We start from the raw sequence: 19,423 nt of genomic DNA on the forward strand, positions 1-19,423 counted from the left end.
ATTTGGGGGTTGTGACTTTAGAGTCGTGGAGTTGTCAATATTAGCGACTTGTGATTCCTTTGCAGATCACTCTTGTTGTCATTTGAGCCATGTGCGCTAATTTGTGGTTTGCATTGGGTTACATTTGAAGCTTTATTGGCCATTTGGATGCATTGTGGTCCTTGTTGGATGTGCTAGTAGGCCCAAATTACCTTGTGGGATGCTATATTGATGGATGTTTAGCACATGGGTACTATTTTTTTCTGACAGATAGCTTTGACACATTGCAGTTGATGCACTGGTTGTGCTTACATTTTCTTACCGAAGGCTTTGGCCTACATTCTTGTTATTACTGTAAGAAAACAATACAACGTCTATGCTCAATAGATAACAAGATCTCGTATGCAAGAGAGAAAAGCAGATAGCATGGAGAATCAAAAATTTGATTACTGTAAAACTGATACAATAGATGGCGCTGCCTCCCAGCCGTGCGCTCCTATGTGAGAAGCTTCGATGGCATGCTAGAAACAGTAGAGGATGGAGGCTAGATGCTAAGGATTCAGGATTGCTGTAGCCAGTGATGATGATGGGCTTTACGGGCTTGCTCTTATATAGCCACTAGTCGTAGCCAGTTAGACCCAATTGGGAGACCGACCCAGTTGGCCCAAAACAGCCGACTGGAAGTCAAAATAGGCCACCGACCACACGTTACAGCCGTGGTGCAAAATAGAGCCTTGGCACATAACCGTTTGGCCCAGAGCCATCCGGGATCATCTGGGGCTCCAAACGGGCCCCGCAGCCGAGAGTGGGCTGCCTCGGGAAATGCTCCGTCTACCCTCAGTGCGGTCAGTCATGGTGTGCCACAGCAGCTCATGACCAATAGTTGAGACCATCCCCTTTGGCTAGTAATTGGGTAGAAAGTATGTTTTAGAAACCTAGAACTAAGACTCTCACAGAAAAAAGCCAAATACAATCATTTTTGGGGGACTACCCAGGGTAGAATACCCTTATTGACTCAACACACACACAAAGGACAATTAAAAAGCCCAATCCTCATCAACCTCCTCGCGGTGGACATGGACCAGTGGCAGCAGTCTATTTCCACAACTTCTTCTCTTTCTTCAGGTTCTTCTTCCCCGAGCAAATTGGCATATACAGGAGCTTTGTATGTCTATTATGAATCGCCAAAAGGTACTAAGGTAGATTTCCAAGCTGAGGTGATACATTTCAAACATAATAATCTAATCCTAAGGGAAAAAACCTCTTCTAAATGGAGGTACCCCAAGGATGTTCACACCACACTACTCAATATCCAACAATCCTTACACTATTTGCTACCATCTACTAGTGCAAAATCAGACAATTTGAGGACAAGAGCGGCTCCAAATCTGGCTACCATAAGAGGTCAAGCTCAAAATGACACTGTGTATGCCATGCTGGAGGGAAGTATCACCCTAACCTTAACCCTAGAAGTGTGACAACTCTCTGTGTAAGGTTTTAAAGCCTTTCTTGATGATGAAAATTCCTAACCTCTCCAACTTAATGACTTAGAATCATCTTGGCTGTGCCCCCAAGGGTGCAATAAATCTTAGCCAACACAACCATAGCCTAATATCTTATTAGCTCTTTCAGCTTACATTTTTGTGTATATGATTGGGTCGTTTGGGAGAGACTAAAATGAAATTTTAGTCTTCACAAGCAGTTGTAGCTTGATTAAGACTTCATTTTGATTAGCCTTCTCCTGTAGTGCTAGCCTTTGTCCTTGCTGATCCTATCCTTGAGCTCTTGAGTGTTGACAAAAAATGTATGAGAATAAAAGCTAACAACACTTGCATGAGGGAGGTGTCTTTGGGGAGACTTCAAGAATCAAAGTCAGAGGAGTATAGGGACATTGGAGATTGCAGTACGGGCTACACATGGATGCTGTAGATGCCTCCAAGAGATACCGAGATCGTTCTCAAAGCCAGGCTGCCAACCTATGTACTTATAATGGATCAAATTGAATATATATTCCCTTTGCATATATTCAAAGTCCAGTTGCTTGTATTGGGCATTTTGTTTGCCGTATGTTTCTCAGGACATGAGAGAATGTAGAGATGTCATCTTTCTTTTTATTTGGCTTACACATTTTTGTGCCCTTGCCCTTGCTTTGTGCAACAAAGGCTTTGTGAGTGCCACTCTTGCTATCACACATGTGTGAAAACTTGAAGTTTGAGTTTCAAGTTGTCAACACTGTCAATGATAGCTGTACCAACATGGTCCCCAACTCCTTAAAGGTGAGAAGTCTTGACCTTTCTACAGTCATAGTATGATTGAAGCTCCTTGGCAACATGTTCAGCATGAGCGTTGGCAACTCAACTGGGTTCACATTGTAACCAACAGCTCTGAGTTGATCTCTCAATACGTTCACTTTTGTGAGGTAGTCCCACACGGTGTCACCCTCATCCATCCTCATGGTGAAGAGATGGTTCTGAAGGTTGAGGATCCTTGTTGTACTGTTCGTTTTGTCATGCTTCCATTGAGTTATCCGCCAACTGATTGTGTGGGATCAATCTGTTTGCGGTTGTCCCGATTATCATGGACATCGCTTCGGCATCCTTCTCTTCCCACTTTTCTAACAGGTCTGGATCAGCTAGTTTTATTATCTTGCGTGTCGCATCTTTGATGCCTTTGGGCTTTGGATCTTCTCTTATGTGCCTCAAGGTGGCTCCGTAGCTTCAATTTCAGGACAGCGCACGTGTCCCCATCCAGTTTGCCTGCTTCTCCAATGTTTGGAATCAGCGCATATGTGACCTATCCTTCAAACGTAGGAGATGACTTCTACAATCGTGAATTGAGATCTCCTTCCAAAGTCCAAGCTTCACGCACTTGTGAGTCTTAGTCAGGGCTCTGATACTAAATTAGAAAAAAGAGATTGAAGTTGCTTGCTATAGCCAACACTCGCGCAATGGAAGGTTCTGTAACGTAGGCCAGAAATCACACAGTACTTACTCAAATCTCACTCCTTTTTTTCTTGTTACACAATTGAATATATATAGATGCAAATAATGAAACACACACATGAGAGTAGAAACAGATAAGTATGTATTTCTCCGAAAATGGACAAAACCTTGTATAAGGGTGTGCACTGTATGCCACCATCTAGCAGATATGGTGTTGCCTAGATGTGGACCCTTGGCACCACAAAAGTATTCTCCTATCTTCCCCTAGCACCTTAAAAAACTGTGTCAGTCTGCATGCTCTCCAAGAACTTCAGTGGGATGAGTAGTTGCTCTCCCTACAGACCTCCTCGCTGCTCCGGTGGACAGCCAATGGTGAGGTACCGTTAATGTCCTGATCCTTGACTTCCTTGCAGCACCTTGCTGCTCCTGTCTGCAGCTAGTGGCGAGTCACAAGGCTCCCTGATTCCTGGCCTCCTTGCTGCTGGAACTGCAGCCAAACTGTGAGGTGCAAACTGAATACTAACTGCCCCTCCAGGGCGCTTTGATAGGGCTAGAATGCCCCTAGGAACTGGCCGACCAGCAGACTGAGCTGGCTGACCAGCCCACAGACTGGGCTGACCCAGTCTGTGGCAGATCTTCTGCCCTAACCTGCTGTTGGAGGCCAGCCTGCCAAGTGGTATGTGCTGGCTGGTCTACCTCTCTGTGAGCCTGACCCACTGCTTCAGACTGCTGCCTGGCAGTCCTTGCTGCCACCATCTGCAGGGTCTATATAATGGCCTTGGCAGCTGCAGGGTCTATATAATGGCCTTGGCAGCCCATGTTTGCTGCCCTATGTGCAGCCCTTGCAGGGCCTTCTGCTGCATGAACGTCTGTCCTCTTCTAGGTCCTGTGCTGCTCCTAGGAAGCCCTTCCATCCAGATATACCTGCAGCTCACATGACAGCCTGCATGCTGCCCCATGTGGCAGCCCTGCACCTGCAGATCTGCCCCTGTGGCAGCTTTCCTCTCTCCCCATTTGGGTTTTGTCTCATAAGATACTGCTGGTACACCTCACAGATGGGGAAATGACCACAGTAATCCCAACACTAAAATGAAATTGTATAGGCTTCACAAGCAATAGTAGCTTGAATGAAGAGAATGTGGACTACTTTTGGATTAGTTTTCTTGTTTAGTGCTAGCCTTTGTCAATGCTGAGTTTACCCTTCACCTTTGGAGTGCTGATAGGAGCTTAGTACAAATACCTTTGTATAAATGGATGCTCAAGCATGTGTGAGGGTGTGGATATGTATGTGTAGGACATATGTTTTTGCTATGGTACACCCACCATTGGGCGTGGATGATGTCGGTGGGGATGTCATGAGTAGTAAGTCCCTGCTATGCATGATGGAGTTTAGGGTTTTCAACCGTCAAGCAACTAACTCGAGTGAATAACTTTCTTTGCAAAAAAAAAACTTGAGTGAAGAACTGCACACTGTGTTGTGTTTTTCAGAGGATGAAATTTGAAATGTTCCTATATATATGTGTGTGTGTGTGTGTGTGTCTCTCTCTCTCTCTCTCTCTATATATATATATATATATATATATATATATGTATGTATGTATGTATGTGTATGTATAAATAAATAAATATATGTATATTAAATATAAATATAAATATATATGTGTGTGTGTGTGTGTGTGTGTAGGTGTGAGGAGCGATGGAGAGCGATGGAGCCTCCCCCTCGCCCGTACAGCCCCAACCTACCTCGCTTTTCTGCTTGCAAACTCCCGTGCTTGCTCCGTTATCCTCTTTCCCTGCTTCGTACATCCCCGTACCTTTGCAACTTGCAGCCGTACCTTTCTAGCCCGCATCGGTACCTTGCCCGTCTTCATCCATGCCTTTCCTGCACTCAGTCGTACCCTCTCTGCATTCCGTACAGACTGTACGGTCGTCCGTACAGTCCCAGCCTCATGTCGCCTCTGATTTCCGTACAGCCCCTCTGCATAGTATGTCCATACAGCCCGATTCTGGTCCTTTTGTACAGTCCGTACCTCTTTTGGAGCAGCCCTCTCTGTCTTGCTCTTTCCTTGATGCCTCTTCTTCCCCTTTTCCTGTTGCTTCGACAGATGCCTCGTTCGTGTTCTCTGCTTCAGCTCTTCTTTCTGCCTTTGCTCCCACACGTGTTTTCATTCGGCAGAAGAGAGGTGTTTTGCTTCCTTCGTGCTCTTTCAAATCGGCGAAGCTAGATGTTGCAGATGGACCTTCCTCTCCTCTCCAGTTGGATCTTCTTCACCAGATGTGTGCTGGCTCCGTTACAGAAGTTCCTTCTTCGGCGGGTTCTCCTTTGGTTTGTTCTTTGGATTCTGCCCTTGTGATCTTTGGTCTTCGACAGGCTTAGCAGCTTGGGATCTGTCTCTACTTTATGGGCAGGGTTCTTTCTGCAGCTCACCTTCGTCGTTGGGCTGAAGCTGCCGTGGGTGTGGATGTCATTTCCTCCTTTGTCTTTATGGGCAAAGGGTTTTATTATGCCCACTGTTCTTTGACGGAGGTGGTGGAGCACCTTGTCAGTTGTGCTGGGGTTCCTGGGGCAGGTTTATTTGCTTATGTCATGCCCTGGGATCCTCTTTTTGATTCGGCAGCTTCTCTTTTGACTCATTGCCTGGTATGGATCATCCTCAAAGCACTGCCTGTTCCTCTTCTTCAGCATCTTTCTACCCTTGCAGCGCTCTTGGGGAGGCCTCTTCATGTTCCGAGACAGGAGTTTTTGCAGGCCACTCCGGATATTCAATATGATGCAGCCAGTGCCTTCTACTTTGGATCTTGATCTGGGTTTTGCCCATCCCATGCACATTTGGTTGCATTTTGCCTCTTTTCCTACAACCTGTTATCGGTGCTGCCAGGTTGGTCATTTTGTACGTGCTTGCCCTTCTGCTTCCAAGACCACTCCTCCTGCTCCTTCCTCAGCAGTCAAGATTACTCCCCCTTCTCCTCCGGTCTCTACTATGGTTTCACTAGATAAGCCTTCATTCACTGCTCCGAAGCATTACTGGAGGAAGGTAGATAAATCACAGGCCCAATCTTGCTGCTGCTAAAGAAGCTCAGGCTCAGTCTCGTGTTGAGCACCAATAGTCTCCTTCTCCTCAGGATATGGATGTTCCTCTTGAAGAGGGGATTATACAAGCTGCGGTACATGTTTTATCTCAGGTTGATACTTGGAGTGAAGCTGAAACGATGAGTCGTGATTTATTTGATGCGGCTCCTTCAGATGGTACTGATGTTGATCCAGCTCCTTCGCCTGTGATGATCGTGCCAGAGTCTATTTCTGTTCAGGATGCAGATGTTCCTTTTTCTCTGGATTCTTTTCATCCTTGGTTACAACAGGTTTTTGACCTTGTGATTTAAAAATTCCGACTGTTAGCTTATATTAAGAAGAATCACAAGGGCAAAAAACAGCTAGTTTTTATTGATGATGCAGTTACTCCACTGCATCACTTTTTACAAAGCAACAATATGAAATTGGAGGATCTTTTGTTTGATTCTCCTCCAGTGGATATGTAACTTTTTACAGGGTTGCCTCATGAGTTTTTCTCTGAGGCTTTACTTGTAAATTTTTTCTTTGTACCTATTGGTGGGTTTTTACCTCTTTTTGGGGTTTCCCACACAAAAATAAAAGATTTCACTAAAAAAAAAAGTGTGTGTGTGTGTGTAGATAGATATCTATACATATACAAATATATACACACACACACACACAAGCACAAGTTAATGGAGATGATCCCGTGGAAACAAGTCTGAAATCTCCCTTTTCTATTAGATAACATCGTTGGGTTCGTATGGGTAATGACAGAATTTGCCTTGTGTTGTTGTATTCAGTTTGCTCTCAACTTGTAAGAAGCCCTGCTATTGACACTGATTGATAATCGGCAAGTGTGCATGCCATCCATAATAGAATCACATAACTAGGGATATTGAACCAGTTTCCCTTCGTACCATGGGTTCCTTTAGCTACTTGGGCCCCGAATTTCTAGGACAAATGCCATTTCGGTACAGGTCTGGTCATGTGAGGATGAGGATCATGGTTTTGCATGATAGTCTAATGTGCTCTTATCCCCACATGAAAGAAGCAAAAGCAAACTTATTTTCACAAACCTATTGCTACTGCATAAACTTCTTTAGACTCTTGCAAACTGAAAGCACAACTACATCACAAGACTATACTAGTTCTTCAAGTTCATTTAGCCTCTTGTAAACTGCATGCGTGCTAGACTATGCTGCCGTCATGGAAAAATAACATCCTATCTTGCCCAGTGCCAGTTCTTGGCAAAAGCAATACCACGCAAGTACATGTAGATTGGGGTGCCCCACCATTGGTGACCCAATTCTGGTGTGCTATAGCCTCTATTGCTGTGTCTCTTTGCTTTTCCATGGTGTATCTAGTAATTCTTTGGATTCAGGAATAGATTTTCAGTGCATTCATTTCGATCTTTTGGCTCTTAAATTTTACAAAGGATATGATTTTTACTGTTTTGCCTTGAATAATTCACAAAGGCAACTTTCTGAACTACTTGTGAACTTCTCTTTGTCAGATTGTTCCTCCTTTGGAACCTCTCGCCACAACTGATTTCAGCCTTGTAAGCTTCTTTGATACATATTCGTAATTAGCATCATGTTTAGAGCTATAGATGTATTCATGATGTTTTACACTGGATGTAATTCTAACTTTTTTGTATTTTTTCAGTCTCTTGTTGCTACAGCTGTTGATGTTCAAAAAATAGCTGGAATAGGAATTGTGGATGCCCGAGATGGGAAGCCCTACGATACTTTGCTTGCTACAGAGGTAGTAAATACTCAAATTCTGCTTCTAAGTAAACGAGTTAATATTTGATTTATCAACATGTAGAGTTCTCTAAGGGTAGATATCTAACTAGTGTGAAGTTTAGTATCGTGCCTTTCTTATACTAGCAATTTCCAAATAGCATGTTTTGTCTTACAAAAGAACATATTTTCAAATGGCATGTTTTGTGTTGTTTTCAGATGATGAGTTTGGGCATGTTTCTGGATTCACCTAGATATAAATTTGTCTTATAAACGAACAATCTATTTAAAAGAGAATAATGATGAAAAGATCCGATGAAGGGTAGTAAGAAATGCTCAACTTGCAGTTCTGCATGTGATATTGTATAAAACATTAGGAGACCAGATCTTACAAAAGCGCTCACAATGCTCAGATGTCTTGTGAGATGTCTTTTGATCTTGTTTCTAGATAGAGCACAAGGTGTAGATGATGTCAAGCTAGATGCCCACAAGGGACATTGCTGGTTGGATTGAGATCTTTTGAGGTGGAAATCTAAGTTTGCAGGTGGAGATATTGTGATCATGTCCATATATTTGGGCAACGGTTACCCGAAGTTCCTTAATGAGAGCATCTAGGCATTCAGCCATGCGTGGCCCTTTGTATGAGCTCGTTGCCATAATCACACTCTATTATCTTTGCCAAGAGATGGACTTGACTTTATATGTTTTTTTTTAAACCAATAGTTGAGAGGCTGAACTTAATCCCTTGGTGTAGTTTTTTAATGGTTTGCATTGCTGATTTTTTGTTCTGTTTTATTGCATATTTTGTTCCAAAAAGAGGGTTCTCCCTCGTGGTTGTAGGGGAATAGTGGACATTCTATAGGCACTCTCCTCGTCTACATCATTCATTGCTAGTTCCAATAGGAAATTCTGGGTTGCATCTATCAAATGCTTTGGCATTGCCAATTCAAGAAGAATTTAATCACTCTTATTACTACTTGCTTATAACTCCACATGCAAGCGCATGTGTGTGCACACATATGGTGTTTAAATTCCCAACTTGAAATAAGATTATCTCGACGGTGCTCTAAAAACTAGAGTATGGTGCACACTCCATAAGGGTGTGTTGCTGGGTTTTCACCCCATGCCTGATTCAAAGTAGATATAGCTGTTTCTCCCATGGTGCTAGCGGTCTCTCACATCTCCTGTTCCTCTAGGTGCTAGCAATTTCTGTTCCTCTAGGTGCTAGCATCTAGGCTCACAATTGATGTGAGCCTAGGTATTTGTCTCTGGGTGGGCCCTGCCTTTGGTCTTCGGAACCAGCCTCTGGTGTCCGTGCTCCACCCTGAATGTAGAAACTTTGCTCTTGATTGCTTATGCTTCCTGCAGCTAGCTTCCCGAGTTTGGCAAGGAATCTTGTCGGCTGTCATGCTCTGTAGTCTACTGGTGTATCCGACTACTCTCTTCATTTTGGGAAGTTCCTAGGGAAAATGCCTAGTCTCCAAGAGGAGAAAAGAGTATGTTGTAGTTCTTGGACCCTTGGGAAATTGCTCCAAATTTGTTTCCAGACTTCTTTCAGCTCGTTTCAAGCATCCAATAAGAGGCTGTTTCCCTAGGCCTCAACCCTACATAGCCGCACGACGTGACACATGTATCAAATAAGCATTATCTTCAATTGCCAACACCATATGCCAGACAATCTACACAAGTTGAGAAGCATAGAATTGGCGCCTTCTTGCCTCTCTTCTTTTCTCCCTCCATTTATGCGATCAGTGATTGGAGAAAAACTCAATCAAAGGTAATTCAACTTATTCACAACCTCCACCTGTTTGCCCTTGGAGAAGAATATCGAATAGTGTCCATGTGAATCTCAACTAGGATGACCTTTGTCTTGTTTGCATTCACTCTAAGCCCACTGTGTTGGCAACATTACTCCAAGGAATGCATATTTTTCCTGCCTTATATCTTGGAGCACGAGGAAAGATTTACATTATCCACATACAGTAGGAGCATGATGATTGTCTGCCCGTTCAAGGGATCAGAAGTCCAGTCTTGCTGAGGATATCCCATTAACCTTTGTTCCAGTTTAGGCCAAACAGACTGGGAGAGAGTGGGCAGCCTTGCTTGACCCCAGTGTTGGCCGACCTGGCAGTGTATTTGCTTGACCCCCTATTTGCAATTGTAATAAGATATAGGACAGTGGCAAGTGATTTACAACCAAACATGAAAGAGAAGCAAACGAAGCAACCACGATAAATTACAGGGAGACAGTGACTGAAAATGCAGAGACAATTTTTTATAGAAAGGGTAGTGAAAGGCGGATCGAATAGAGAAAAGGGAAGATAAAAGATAGACTTGCTCATTTTCCTTTTCTTGTGTGGGGGACAAGTGTTTGTGAAGCTTGCTTGGCTTTAAACATTAGAGATGTATGTCATCTTTGAAGCTCTTTTGTTGAACTAACACATGCAGGTATTTGTGGAGCCACATTAGCAGTCAATAAGCACTGTGCTCACAGCAACATTCAGATCTTCAATAATATGAGTGTTCTGTGTCTCAAAGGTCAGGCTTTTTGTCAAGTGACGCCCACCTGGAGCCTTGAGAGTTATTACTGGTCTGGTCTTTCTTACAATGTGCCATACTTCGAAGCTGTACCGAATTGTTGGATCACTCCCTGTTTAGTTTGTTGATGAATCAAGTCTCATCTGTACATCACAAGGGGAAACAGCATGATTCCCATCAAATATTTGACTGCAGGAGTTCCAATGAAGTTTGCTCTGGCAGTCTAATTTATCTCGGATCTTTATAGTCCAACATGGACGCTAAAAGTCTACCAAATGGCTGGGTTAGAAATGAGGTTCTTGGGTCTTGAAAAGGGATATTTTTTGGACCTTACATCCATATGAACACTGAGCACATATAAAACATGTAAATTTTGTTCTTTAAGGCAATCATATACCATTATTAATTTTTAACAAAGCTTAATGCAACCACCATTTCTTGTTCACTTTCATTTTTGAGATCTTGTTCTCAGACATTCAAAAACTGATTCCTTGCTGTGAAGAACTTTAAAGAGCTGATTGCGCACATTACCATGATTGATTTCTTACTGCGGCTGGAAGTGACACGTGTAAATCTTGCATAGATTCCCTTGGATGTTTTCTTTTGGGGTGATTTAATGTTGTCTTTCAAGACTTATACTTGGGAAATAATAAAAAATGTTGACTGAATCACTTAGTCTGAATGTGTTTATCTCCAGGTGGCTGCCCTAAGAGGGAGGAAAGGGAGAGAAGAAGGGTCAAGGGAGGGGCGTAAGCAGAGGGAGTAGGAGAGTGCGGATGTGGGAATAGTAGAGGGTCTGATTTCTGAATGTTGGAAAGGGAGAGAAGAAGGGGCAGAGAGAGGGATGTAAGCAGAGGGAGTAGGAGAGTGAGGACATGGGAATCGTAGAGGGTCTGTATTCCAATGATTTCTGAATTTTGGATAATAGGGGAGGTTTGCGCCCTTTTGGTGCACCCCATTTTCCAATTTGAGTTCTGTAAGAAAACATTTCACTTCGAAAGACAAAACATGTTTTTAAGAACCCCAACAATTGATGACTTGTTGCAAGTCCGAGACAGCTTTGAAAGAGCTTGGGGATGTGTGTCAGGAGGTGTGTAGTTTGGCATTGTAGCAGGTATGTAGGTCATGATGAAAGTGGACATATATGACCCATAGGGTGGTGGTGGGATGTCTCGTGGGGACTTTTGGGGGGGGAGGGGGGAGTGCGAGTAAGATATGGTAAAAGCAGGAACGCATGATCTGTTCTTGGTGGTGGGTCTAACATATAGAAGTCTGAAATGATGCAAAGCAGGGGGACCCCACAAGATAATCCACCAAGTTGGACCCTCCTCTACTTGGAAAGTAAGTTAAACGTTTGGACAAAGTCCGTCTCTCCATACCATTGTAGATAAAGATAACTAGGCCATCAATGAAACCCAACTCTAAGAGCGAAGTATTATTGCTATTGATTTTCGTAAACCTAGATGCTGAGTATGTTATGTATGAGTGTCCCTTGATGGTAGGCATTGTAGAAAGAAAGCCATTCAACTTGGCCTGCATCTCTCTGGTGCAGGCATTGAAGTCTCCTACTAGCAGTAAGTATTTACTGTGGAAGAGGGTGCGGTAAGGATGGGAGTCTCTCTTTTGAGCCAAAGCTTTTACATATTTAGATGTGGCCAACAATAAATGCAAAACTGTGATGTGCAACACCAATGAAGGTGTCAATGGTATGCTAAGTCAGACGAATGGCATGATGTTGGTTTCATGACCTTAACCACCCCTCGCACATGAACAAAAAGAGTTAGCCAACCCCTCCAAACTTTTGACACAACTATTCTCCAAAAGGCCCACTTGCAGCGATCCCTATATTGCAATTAGTTCATTGTAAGGACTCGTTGCTTTGGTACTTTGGTGGGCCTTTGTGTAGTGTACAATCTCTCTACCTATGTAGGCGTGAGCAAAGCTACTTGGCGTTGACGTAGGGCTATCATTGCAATTTCACTTTGCTGTGTGAGTGCCTTGGACATGATATTGTCACGTTGTTGGCTGTCCATAATGTCAACCTTGCTTCCTCTGTAAACAACTATTTTGCTCTTTCCCTTGGCCTTGTTTTGTGCTTGTTTTTTGGTGCTGGAGATGCATTTTGGTCAAGCCTTCATTCATACAAAATTGAGTGCTCTTTAAATTGGAGGACAAAGCAGCATTACAATTCTGTTTAATCTTACATGGGAGGCACATGGAAGGGGTTTTTGGACAAAAAATCCTCAAAACTGTCTCGGCATGGTTTGCCAATCGGTGTAGATAGGGCAAGAGACTTGAGTGAAGAATTGTATCCATGCAATCCCCCATTAAAGTGGGTGGGATAATGTACGTGTTAGTGGGATTTTGATCCATCTTCTTTGCATTGTCATCCGCAAACAACGTTGTCAAAGGGTCAAAGTGTTGCCAATCGATGTTGGCCAAGCACTTCCAAACTTGGGCTTCGCACGCCCTTGTCCTCTTCCTACATTTGTGGCGTGTGTGGTACATTTATCCTGGCTATACCCAAACACAAAGAAGGGTGTGTAGCTAGTGGCTTGGCGACATTCTCCCTTTAGCAGGCCCAACAATGTCTGTAGATTGTCCTGTTGTACCGAGCTCCAAATAGCTACATCAAACTGCCTCACCACCTCATGTAGGAACTTGGCCACACCAGGTCTTAACAGGACCCAGTGGTCTAACGCCTTGGCCAACAAGGCACCCTGAGTCTTCAGCCTCCTATGCAGCAACACCCCGTTCAAATAAAAAATCAGCAGCTTCCTCGAAGTTAGGGGCAACTATTCATAGCCACAAGCTCAATGAGATTACAACAGTGCAAATATTGCATAAGGAAAAACCAAATTGTACGTAGTTGAATTTCAACAAACATTCATGCAGATGTCAAACTTGAATCCATACTCTGCCTCTTCTTCCCCTCCCTCTGTGGTGACGCACAAGACTCTCCGCCCTTCTTGCACTGCGGGTTCTGCCAAATCTCGGCACCCTGCATTGCAATGGAGGTGCGTGTCTCCATGTTCTGATGAGAAGGCCTGTAACAACCTCGCCCAAAACAATCGTCCAAAACATTCGTTGCATGCCACCTACCATAACACTAAAAATCAATGCAAGCCTGGCTTGTGTTTCGAACTTTGCCAAATCTATTACACAATTGCTAAGCAGTACCTCGCACGGAGATATCATTCGCATCGCGCACCCATTCCGCGATGCTGATCTCATCCTCCACGAAGTCATCCAAGGGGGTGGCCCTATGCTCCTTACCTTGGTGCATGTACACCATTACATGCATCACGTAGACCTACATATAACACATACATGAACAAATCAGAATATGTGTAACATATGCATCATGTGATCATGTCTTGAAAAACCCTTTCATGATTACAGCACGTACCTCTCTTTTTCCCTGCACACATATTGTGGTTTCTGAGTGCACCACCTACGAGCAAAAAAACATCCACTTCTGGCGTCCTGTTTCTTCACATAGACACGTATCCTTTGAAGTTCTCGTAATTTCGCTCGTTTCGTAGTGAACTTCTTGCTTGGAATGGATTGTATATAACAACCCGCCATTTCGGTGGAATGTGCTCGGTGGATGTCTCCATGCACATAGACATCTCACATGCAACATCAAGATGCCTCTCTCAGACCTCCTCGTCCCTAGCTGCGTTCAAGAAACTCACAGTTACAAGTTTCTCAACAACGGATTATTGATTTGCATGGATCCTGTTTCTTCTAGGCCCTACTTACAAGTGGATTGTTTGCATTCTCTTGGTAGGTCCTCGTTCTCTTTGCATCCACCTGATGCTTTTATGTTTGCAGTTGTGGCCACATCAACTATGGCTGTAGGAGCTAATGAAATTTATGTTTTAGAATGTTGTTTAGAACAATAATTAAAAAACAAAGGAGCATGCTACTTGTGTTTTTGGGTTGGATGTGTGGACGCAGTTGTACCCCCATCTGCAATAGTGGATTGAGGGCCAACTGGCAGCGGTCCCACTTGATTACTTTGTGTCGGTAATTCGTCAAGCGCTTGCCTTGCTGCATCTAGGAATTCTGCCACACGAAGCTCCTCCACACCTTGATCTCCACATTGAGCTTTTCCCCCTGCAGCTCCTGTTCGGGTGCTTCCAACTTGTGCAGCAGCCAGTGGCTCTGTTTCTGCATACATTGCCAATTATTTGAGGCCCCTAAAAAAAATTAAAAACAACGTTCATGCGACTCTTAATCCAACTCGATTTTTATCACAATCTTGTCTCGTTCCAAGTCTATTGGGTTTATCAGGCCTCCTGATCTTTTTTTCTGCCCCCTCGTTCTTTCAATCACTTTGTTGCCCGCTCTAGTAGATGTAGGCGCCCTCACCTTGCTTGCTTCACTTTCCGGTAGCGTAGAGTCCTTTGTAAGTACATAAAATAACTTGGAAGAGAAATATTTTGGGGGAGACTTGAGTTTGTACATACCATCATTGCAGGCTTTTGTGGTTCTTCGGGCCCCCTTACTTTGTTATACATCATGTACATTTCTTTCTCCTCACGTGGGTGCTCCCCTTCAGGATAATCCAAGAATAGCGGGCACTTCTTGTACACTTCCTTCGGCCACTTTTGATCCAACTGGAACTCCTCATACATTGATGTGTCCGGATCATTTATCGTGGCCCAATCCTCGCATCGCTCGGCAAATGGCTTACGGCTCGGTTTGCCACTTCTACAGACATGAAACTGGCACATCCAAAAGGCTGAGCCCACCAGGTTAGTCTCTCCACTATGAAACACAAACACATCTCACAAAAAAACATGTGTCATCAAAGCATACCGATACACATACCTCCAGTGAGAGCTTTGCACCTTCCTGGGCTGTCAAGGTAGTACCAGGCTTGAAATTTTTGTGGACCCGCATGAAGAGGTGCTCGCTATGTTTCACTTGGTTTCCTACGTGTGTTTGAAGAACTTATTCTCGTCGCACTCAATTGAGTAGAAATTTCTCCAGCGCCGTAAAATGTGGAGTCCTACTTCATGCATCTTGGACCACACTGTCTCCCATCTCAACCAGGTCCTGAAAACCACACCTCCATCTATAGAAAAGCACCCAAAACAAGTGTTCATCAAAAGAGCAATGACAACATGATTCAAAAGCAAATAAGCCTATTCATCATGGGTTTAGGGTGTGCTGAAGCATACGCTCAGGAATGCCCATCATGACACGCATCCCCTTGTCATCGCTTGTCAGAGCTTCCATAGACCTTACTTTATCGTCCTCGGTCAACCTCGACGTTGCAAGGCTATATAGCCTCTCTTCATTGATCGCCCCTGGGGGGCTTTATCCCCAAGTCTAGAGTGGTGACAATCCTACAAATCGAAGTGGTTTCAAAAAACAATCACTTCGTATGCAAGCTTGTCATCTAATTGTTTTCCTTCCACATGTAATCTCCACAATTCACTTACTTGTACCATCTTGCCCCTAGTGCAGGGTCAGCCAACTTCAAGAGTTGACACATACGCTTCAGCTTGTCGTTCACAGTGTAGTATGCTTCGCTCCATTTCTTTCGAAAGTCAACATCCGACAACTCGCTGCAACTATGCATGACTGGATGCAAGTGTTTGTCATACGTGTCATTCGTTGCCTTGTCATCAAACATATTGCAATAACTAAAGAAGGAAAGGGAAAAGTGTCTCGTTATTGATCCTTACCTTCCACATCACCTATGTGATTATTAGAAGAGGGTTTTTGTACCAATGAACTTTCATAGCTGCCTTCTTCCTGTGGGCGTCTAGCCACTCTTTCTGCTCAGTTGACAATCTTCGGTGAGTTGCCACATCTGATATAGCACCCAACACTCTGGCCTTGCAAATGAGGTTCAAAAAAGTGGAGGTGACAATGTTCTGTGCTAGCCTAGCGTCAAAAGCAACATATTAAACGATCCTCCAGTGAGGGTGAGGCAGCTAAAGACACAGTGCATTCATTAGGAATCATCGAACTCACCTATTCGTCCTTGATAACACAAACAATAACTCTCCTTCATCTTCTGAGGGCACCTCCACTAAATGGCATTGGACGCGTATATGCCGGTGCTCGTCATTAGGAAAGGCTGTCACTCAAAAGAAAAAGAAGAATTCATGAGTTGAAAACAAATGAAACGTGGCTACTAATGTTGAATCACCCAAATCAATGGACTACAATACTTACATGTCCTTATCTCGGTCATCCACCCTATGTGGCCATGGTTCCCATCCCAAATGTAAAATAAGGAATTGGACAAGAACGCCCACTCTGTGTTCCTAATTTCTTCCTCAAATTCTTCGTGCTTCTGGAGCCACAGTGTGCATTCCACTCCCTTTTCACATCCTCGTCCACGTCTCTCTTCTGCATCTTTGGTGTGGAGGTGAGCACGATGAGGACACCCAAACCCAGCAAGTACCCACTTGAGAAGAATGTTTCCTGCATCTCTTGGGTACGGGATGTGATCTGGCAGATAGTGGGCATTGGGAGCAATCGACACAAGGGGATCGAAGGCAGAGGGATTATTTTTTCCACCTTGAAAGGAATTTTTTTTAAAAAAGCCCAAACATTCGTTCTCACTCCGTGCCTTGAGATTATAGACCTTGAAAAGACCGAACTACTCACAGTGAATGTTTGTAGCTGGTCCTCAATGCACTCCCACACGATTTTCTTGTTGCAGGAGGCACTCAGTGCGGTCTCTCCAAGGATACCCTCCTCGTCATCGTCCTCAGACTCCTCTCTAGCCAGTCACTTTGGTGCATGTTGACCTCAACCTTTGCTACGTTGCCCCCGGGAAGAGGGTGTGCTCACACTTTTACTACATCCTTTGGAATCCCGCTTAGAAGCGCTGATGGTAGCCCTAACAGATGTTGCCAAGGCTCCGTGGAGTTACGAGGATAGGCCTCCCATCGATGATGCACTGATAACAGTCTGCACGTTCAAGGGATCGAGCCAAATTTTCCTTCTTCATCTACCTCCCCCTTGTGTTAACGTAGCACCCCTGAGACCATGCAGTCTTCCTCTCGCAGAAGTTGCGCCCCCCGTCGGAGGCATGTCCTCATCATCGAGCTGGGCTATATCATCAAGTCTCTATTCACAAAAATTGGTAAAATGGGTTCAAGAAAATCCAACAAAGCCCACTCTAAGCTCATGCAAAGGAAGGACATGATAGAAGAGCTCACCACTTATTCAATGGGCCACACAAGTAACGCGTTCTCTTTGAGGTCCACTTCAGCCCCATCCTTGTTGATTCCTTTAAACAGGGCCTTATCATACATGCACGAAATGATGACACCAACATCGCCAAATCGAATGCCTTCCGACTCATGTGTCTGCCTGAGCCACGGGATCGTATTTGTCATCATACAAGATGACGATGTCATCTCACTTGAATGCGGGTGATGCCATTCTTGCTAGGATGCGGATTGAGGATACGGTACAAAGTTAGGGTTTGCAAGACCTACATTCATGGCACAAAAACCCTCATGATAGAGGCCTTTCTCGGGCACGGAGAGAGCGAGAGAGAGAGAGAGAGAGAGAGAGAGAGAGAGAGAGAGAGAGAGAGAGAGAGAGAGAGAGAGAGAGGTACCTTGATAGCTCACTCACAAAGTGAGTATCATTGGGAGGTGTAGCTTTTCCCAAAAGCATGTTTTTTTTGTTTTTTTAAAAGCTTGTTATTAAAAAAAACTTTTTTGGCTCCACCAAACATGGCCCGTTTTTAAACAATTTTTCTTTTAAAAAAAGTTTTTTTTTAATAAAAATTTTGTAAATAATTTTTTTAAAAATCTCCAAAAAAAGGGTGAAGTTGGCACCCAGAGGAGGGCACCGGTGCCCTGCTCTAGGCACCAACTTCACCCTTTTTTTGGAGATTTATTTGTTTAAAAAAAATTCTAAAGTTTAAAATTTTTTAAAATAAAAATAACAAAAAAAAGGGCAAAGTTGGCGCCCTGCTGTGGGCGTCAACTTTGCCCTTTTTTTTGTTATTTTCATCCCAAATTTGCTTTTCAGAAAAGTCCAAAAATGAAATAATTTGCACTAATTTTTTTACCCCCTAGCAAAGATCGTCCTTTTTGAGGGCCTTCCACTCCGAATTTGGCCAATGTTCCAAAAAGTAATCTTTTTGAAATTTGTGCGAGATCTTGTTATGCCGTCGATTTTCCTTAAAAAAGTTTGGAAATCGGAGTTGCTACGAAAAAGTTATGGCTGTTTTACTCTTTGGCAAAAATTCTATGTAATTTTTACTAGTTTTTATGTTTTTCTATAGGCTTGCTTGCCTTTCACATGAATCATCTATACTTTCTAACTGTTGCATAATTGCGATTCTATGCCAAAAGCCAAGATGCTCATTCTTTGGGGGTTTTTAAAAGCTTTTATTGTTTTTTGGGGTGGAGGTGGGGGGTATAGCTGTTTTTTAAAATATTTGACAACAAACAATTACAAAAAATGGCATCTTCACCCTTACACCTATTCTTGCATTAAATACTCATAGAATGCTATTTGTCAGACATCAACTATATAAAGACCCCCCCCCACACACACACACACACATCTCTCTCAAGCTCTCATTCTCTCTCAACTCCTCCTCCATACCCTAGCTCTTTGTCCGTCTCTCTCCCCCCCCCATCTTACACCTCTCTCTCTCCCTGGGGCGCCAACTCCCTTTAGTTAAAAACCTATCAAAATCTTGAGTATGATATGAATTTAACAGTATGCCATGAGTAGAAAGTATTCAAATTAACATGGTTGTGTTCTACACTTAAAGAGCTTCAAATATGTCTTTACACCTTAAAATTTGGGCAGCACATAAAGAGGTTACATTAATTTGAAAGGATATGGGTTTTCATAATTTAGTGTATTTTTTGTTCCCCCCCCCTCATCCAAAAGACCCCCCCCCTTGGGCCTCACATATTATGAAAAATATGTACAAATCTTAAAATCTTGCATATTTTTCAACATATATACCTTATATTTTGTGGGAGGGGGGACATGGAATTTTCATATTTTTTCCTTGCATATTTGAAAATTTTAAAGGAAATCCATGCATATTATACAATGGACCTTGTCCCCCCATACCCTAGATTTTTTATGACGATATTAACATATTACATATTGAGTTGGTGTCCCAACTCTCTCTCTCTCTCTCTCTCTCTCTCTCTCTC

At 43.4% G+C, this 19,423-nt stretch overlaps 1 long non-coding RNA gene across 1 annotated transcript; it reads left to right on the forward strand.

Moving 5' to 3' along the window:
* The first annotated feature begins 2,230 nt into the window (after positions 1 to 2,230).
* Positions 2,231 to 10,677, forward strand: LOC147905844 (uncharacterized). The gene is made up of 4 exons (XR_015541822.1): positions 2,231 to 2,255; positions 7,487 to 7,531; positions 7,639 to 7,737; positions 10,164 to 10,677. It is a non-coding gene; the product is annotated as an uncharacterized LOC147905844 (long non-coding RNA).
* Positions 10,678 to 19,423: the final 8,746 nt, after the last annotated feature.

Source organism: Dipteris shenzhenensis, chromosome 1 (assembly GCF_047967505.1).
Source record: "Dipteris shenzhenensis isolate YYH24624 ecotype China chromosome 1, Dip_SZ_1.0, whole genome shotgun sequence".
In the NCBI taxonomy this organism is placed as follows: Eukaryota; Viridiplantae; Streptophyta; class Polypodiopsida; order Gleicheniales; family Dipteridaceae; genus Dipteris; species Dipteris shenzhenensis.